At 40.5% G+C, this 5,789-nt stretch overlaps 1 pseudogene; it reads left to right on the forward strand.

Annotated features, from left to right (window-relative positions):
- The first annotated feature begins 4,436 nt into the window (after positions 1-4,436).
- Positions 4,437-5,359, forward strand: LOC110218083 (olfactory receptor 8B3-like; annotated as a pseudogene).
- Positions 5,360-5,789: the final 430 nt, after the last annotated feature.

Genomic DNA, 5,789 nt, shown 5'->3' on the forward strand with positions numbered 1-5,789 from the left:
GGTTAGAAGAAAATGGGGGAAGTCCCATGTGTACATTTAAAGGCTGAGTAGAAGAGCCAATCTCTCTCTCTCTTTTTTTTAATATAAATTTATTTATTTTTAGTTTTCAATATTCACTTCCACAGGTTTTTGAGTTCCAAATTTCTCACCCCTCCCCCCACCCCAAGATGGCATGCATTCTGAATACCCCTTCCCCTGGTCTGCCTTCTCTTCTATCTCTCCCCCCTCCCTTCTCTTATCCCCTTCCCCTTCTATTTTCCTGTAGAGCAGGATAGACTTCTGTACCCCATTTCCTGTATTTCTTATTTCCCAGTTCTATGTGAAAACATTTTTTAAAACATGTTTTTAAAACTTTGAGTTCCAAATTTTCTCCTTCTCCTCCCCACCCACCCTCATTGAAAAGGCAAGCAACTCAATATAGGTTGTACATGTGCAGTTATGCAAAACACTTCCTTAGTAGACATGTTGTGAAAAACTAACTCTATTTCCCTTAATCCTATCCTGCCCTCCATTTATTCTATTCTTTCTTTTGACCCTGTCCCTCCTCAGAAGTATTTGCTTCTGATTACCCTCTTTCCCAATCTGCCCTCCTCTCTATCACCCCCTGCTCTCTTGTCCCCTTCTCCCCTATTTTCCTGTAGGGTAAGACAGATTTCCATACCCAATTGAATGTGTATGTTATTCTCTCCTTAAGCCAAATCCTATGAGAATAAGATTCCCTCATTCCCTCTCACCTTCCCCTGTTTCCCCTCCACTGTGAGAGACTTTTCTTTTTTTTTTTTGTGAGATAATTTACCCCATTCTACCTCTCCCTTTCTTCTCCGAGTATCATCCTCTCTCATCCCTTAATTTTATTCTCCAGATATGACCCCTTAATCTTCAACTCACCCTGTCCCTCTATCTATCTATCTATCTATCTATCTATCTATACATACATACAATTTTTTCCTTCAACTACCCTAATACTGACAAAGTTCTCATGAGTTACAAATATCATCTTTCCATGCAGGAATGTAAACAGTTCAATCTTAATAAGTCTCTTATGATTTCTCTTTCCTGTTTACCTCTTCATGTTCCACTTGAGTCCTGTATTCGAAAGTCAAATTTTCTATTCAGCTCTGGTCTTTTCATCAGAATGCTTGAAAGTCCTCTATTTCACTGAATGACCATTTTTCCCCTGAAGGATTATACTCAGTTTTGCTGGGTAGGTGATTCTTGGTTGTAATCCTATCTCCTTTGCCCTCCGAATATTATATTCCATGCCCTGCAGTCCTTTAATGTAGAAGCTGCTAAATCTTGTGTTATCCTGATTGTGTTTCCACAGTACTTGAATTGTTTCCTTCTGGCAGCTTGTAATATTTTCTCCTTGACCTGGGAACTCTGGAATTTGGCTACAATATTCCTAGGAGTTTTCCTTTGGGGATCTCTTTCAGGAGGAGATCTGTGGATTCTTTCAATTTCTATTTTGCCCTCTGGTTGTAATATATCACAGCAGTTTTCCTTGATAATTTCTTGAAAGATGATGTCTAGGCTCTTTTTTTGATCATGGCTTTCAGATAGTCCAATAATTTTTAAATTCTCTCTCTGGTAATTTGTCTTTCCAATGAGATATTTCACATTGTTTTCTAATTTTTCATTCTTTTGGATTTGTTTTACAGTGTCTTGATTTCTCATAAAGTCACTGTCTTCCAATTGCTCTATTCTAATTTTTAAGGAAGTATTTTCTTCAGTAATCTTTTGGACTTCCTTTTCCATTTGGCCAATTTTTCTTTTTAGGGCATTTTTCTCCTCATTGGCTTTTTGGACCTCTTTTGCCATTTGGGTTAGGCTGTTTTTTAAGGTGTTATTTTCTTCAGTATTTTTTTGGGTCTCCTTTAGCAAGCTGTTGACTTGTTTTTCATGATTTTCTTGCATCACTCTCATTTCTCTTCCCAGTTTTTCCTCTACTTCCCTTACTTGCTTCTCAAAATCCCTTTTGAGCTCTTCCAAGGCCTGGACTGATTCATATTTTTCTTGGAGGCTTTGGATGTAGGAGCTTTGACTTTGTTGTCTTCTTCTGGTTGTATATTTTGATCTTCTTTTCAACCCAAGTAAGATAATATAGTCTGACTCTTTTTGCACTGCTTGCTCATGATCCCAGCCAATTACTTGAGTTTTAAACTCTTTGTTAAGGTATGAATCTGCTTCCAATGTGGAGAGTGTACTGTCCAAGCTTCATGGCTTTGTGTAGCTGTTTTCAGAGATACTTGTAGGGACCTGTAAATTTTCAGTTTTTGCAAGGTGGTATGATAAGGGGTTAGGTGTTTACTCCTTTCCTGGCCTGTGACCACAAGTATTCCTTTCTGTCCGTAACTGTGAGGAGGGGTTTCTCTTCACAGCCACTACAAGCTCCACCGTGCCAGTGCTCCTCCTCACCCCAGCACTGCTGGCCAGAACTGTGACCCAGATCCACACATGGGCAAAGCAAGAGATTCCTGCCTCAGCACTGGTAAAGAGATCCCTGCAGTCCCTCTCTGATCAAACACTGGATTCCTCCTCAGTCTGTGGACTGGAAGCTCGGGGAGCAGCTGCCCCCCCCCCCGGCCATGCTCTTGGGGAATGGAGCTGAAACCCTGCCTTCCTCTTTGACCACCACCAAAAACAGACTTTTCCCACTGACCTTCTAAGTTGTCTTTGGCATTTGTGGACTGAGGAGTCTGGAAACCTCCACAGCTGCCCGCGATTCAGTCCTCTGAGGCCTGCTCCATTTTTGCTGCAGCCTGCGCGCACATGCCACGCTGCGCTCCCAGCCCGGAACGATACACCTTTCTGATCAATCATCCAGGTTGTCTTGGGCTGGAAATTTGTTTCACTCTGTCTTTTTGTGGGTTCTGCTGCTTCAGAATTTGTGTAGAGCCATTTTTTTTGAGTATTTGGAGGGGTTTGGGGGAAAGCTCAAGCAAGTCACTGCTTTCACTCTGCCATCTTGGCTCCGCCCCCCGAGCGAATCTTTTAGGAGAAAAATATTAGTTCCATGGTACAGTGTGTAAATATGGACATTGTAATTACTGCTCCCCGAAGAGTCTGATTCCAGGGAGAGAACTGCTGCATTCTCCCTGTGTTTTCAGTATAGTCTCCAAGGATATCATATACAGAATAAAACCTTCAGTTTCCTATCACCTGTTGATTATGGTGACACCTCAAGACACTATTTTGTCCCCTAAATCACCCCCCAGGTTAAGTCACAGTCATAATCTGTGATCTTTATAGCTCAAAACATCTCTCAATGCAGTCTAGAGGCTGAGGTTTATGCTCTGATTGCCTCAGTAGAAAAGAGAATAGAAGAGGGAGAATCTCTGATCACCCTTGTCAGAATTACTTCTCCTTCAGAACCCAGGGGCTCAAAACCACTAAAGATAGTTACAGAAGTGTCTAGCTAGAGAGAAAGATGAGTGTGTAACACATTAATTTTTTATTTTTACTTCTGTTTCATCCTTCCTGCTTTGCCAACCAGGAGATTTGAGGATTGTTAAATATCATGCCCGAACCTTCATCACTGACTCATTTATAGGTCTTTTCATACAGTGTAAGTGACAGTGGGGAAGAGAACATGGAAGGATAATGGGGGCCTTGGTACCATTATTCTCCTACTTCCTTAGAACTCTATACTCAGAAAAAGGGGCTCTGGATCCAGTTTGCAGGTAGCTGGGTGGTACAGTGGATAGAATCCTGGCCTTTAAGTCAGAAAGACCTGAGTTCAAATCCAGTTTCAGGCACTTACAAGCTGTGTGACCTTGGGCAATGTCACTTAATCTCTGCCTCTGTTTCCTTGACTATAAACTGGGGCATCTACCTCCCAGGTGTTGTAAGCACCAAATGATATAATATTTGCAAAGGATTTAGGGCAATTTTTGACACATAATAGGCTCTATGTCAATGTTTGCAATTGTTGTTTTCATTACTAATAACAATCTTATTGATAATATTGTTAATAATTAATATAATTAATTATTTGTTATAATAAAATATGAACAATAATGATTTTAACATAGGCATTTGCAGAACTCTTTGAGATATTACTTCATCACCTCTGCAATGTAGATAAAGTTTTTACCTGAGGTGGCCAGCATAGGGGATATGATGGTGGATGGGAAAAACACTGTCATTTTCCTGGTTTCTTTTGGCTTTGGAGTCTGAAGAACATCAACTGCTATTCTGCAGGGGAGCTCCGGAACAGTTTTCTGCAATATTCCAGCTCATGGAGACAGTTACTCAGCCCAATGAAAATCCCCGGATATCTTGGGCATGATAAGAACAGAATCTACATGGTATGGTGATGATAGTTTTTAGACACTTCCAGAATTGTTCCTTTTTCATAACTGGGGAAGAGGGTTTGTTGAATTTATTTGCTTCCAGCATGACTTTTTCCTTCTCCTCACAGATCCCTCAAGAAAAGAATGGCTTTGGAAAATGTCTCTTCAGTGACTGAGTTCATCCTTGCAGGCTTAACAGATCAACCAGAGCTCCAGCTACCCCTATTCTTGTTTATGGGGACCTATGTGATCACTATAGTGGGAAACCTGGGATTGATCATTTTAATCAGGAATGAATTCTCAGCTTCACACTCTATGTACTATTTCCTCTTCAACCTATCTTTCATAGATCTCTGCTATTCCTCTGTCCTTACTCCCAAAATGTTGATGAATCTTGTCCTAATGAAAAACATCATCTCTTATTCAGGATGTATGGCTCAGCTCTATTTCTACTGTTTTTTTTGTAGAAAGCTACGTGTTGACAGTAATGGCTTATGATGGTTATGTTGCCATCTGTAATCCATTGCTATACACTGTTACCATGTCAATCAGGTCTGTTCATGGCTATGTAATGGGGTTTTCTGGTGCAATGGCCGACACTGGATGCATGATGAGACTGTCCTGCTGTGATGCCAACATCATAAACCACTACATGTGTGACATACTCCCTGTCCTCCAGCTCTCTTGCACCAGCACCTATGTCAATGAGCTGTTAGTTTTCATTGTTGCGGGCATTAACATCATAGTGCCTAGTATCACCATCTTCATCTCTTACGCTCTCATCTTGTCTAGTATCTTGAACATCAGCTCCGCTGAAGGCAGGTCCAAAGCCTTCGGCACCTGTAGCTCCCACATAATTGTGATCACTCTTTTCTTTGGGTCAGCTTCATTAATGTATTTCATCAGGGTCTGAAGACCAGGGCAAAGTTTCTTCAGTCTTTTACACAAATGTAGTGCCCATGTTAAACCCCATCATTTATAGTCTGAGGAATAAACATGTTAAGGCTGCCTTGAGGAAAACCTTGAAAGAAAGAATATTTTCCAAAACAGGAGCATTATTTTCATAATGTGAATTGAATTCAAGGTCCTAATGTTCCTTTTCTTTCCTTGGTTAATTAAAATTATCTCAAGATTGAATCTGTACCCAAATTCTTTTCTCCCAATTCTCTATCACTCAACATTCTACCAACATGACTTACTTCTTTTGCTTTAAAGAGGTAGTGGAAATCACTGGCTTTAGAGTAAGAGCATCAAGGTATAAATGCTGGATGTCCTTTCTCTGTGACCTTGGACAAGTCCTTTAACCTTCGTGGGCTTCAGATTTTTCATTTGTAAATTTGGAGGTGTTTGGACTATGTAGCTTCCAAGATCCTTTATAGCTATACATCTTTGCTCTACGACCCTTTGTGAAAATGCAAATACCCCAATGAATCATTCAATAAGTTATATTGTAATTGTGGTAGATCTTTCATTCACTGCCCATTTTTACTGATCAGC

Source organism: Phascolarctos cinereus, unplaced genomic scaffold (assembly GCF_003287225.1).
Source record: "Phascolarctos cinereus isolate Bilbo 61053 unplaced genomic scaffold, phaCin_HiC Scaffold_726;HRSCAF=1367, whole genome shotgun sequence".
Taxonomy (NCBI): Eukaryota; Metazoa; Chordata; class Mammalia; order Diprotodontia; family Phascolarctidae; genus Phascolarctos; species Phascolarctos cinereus.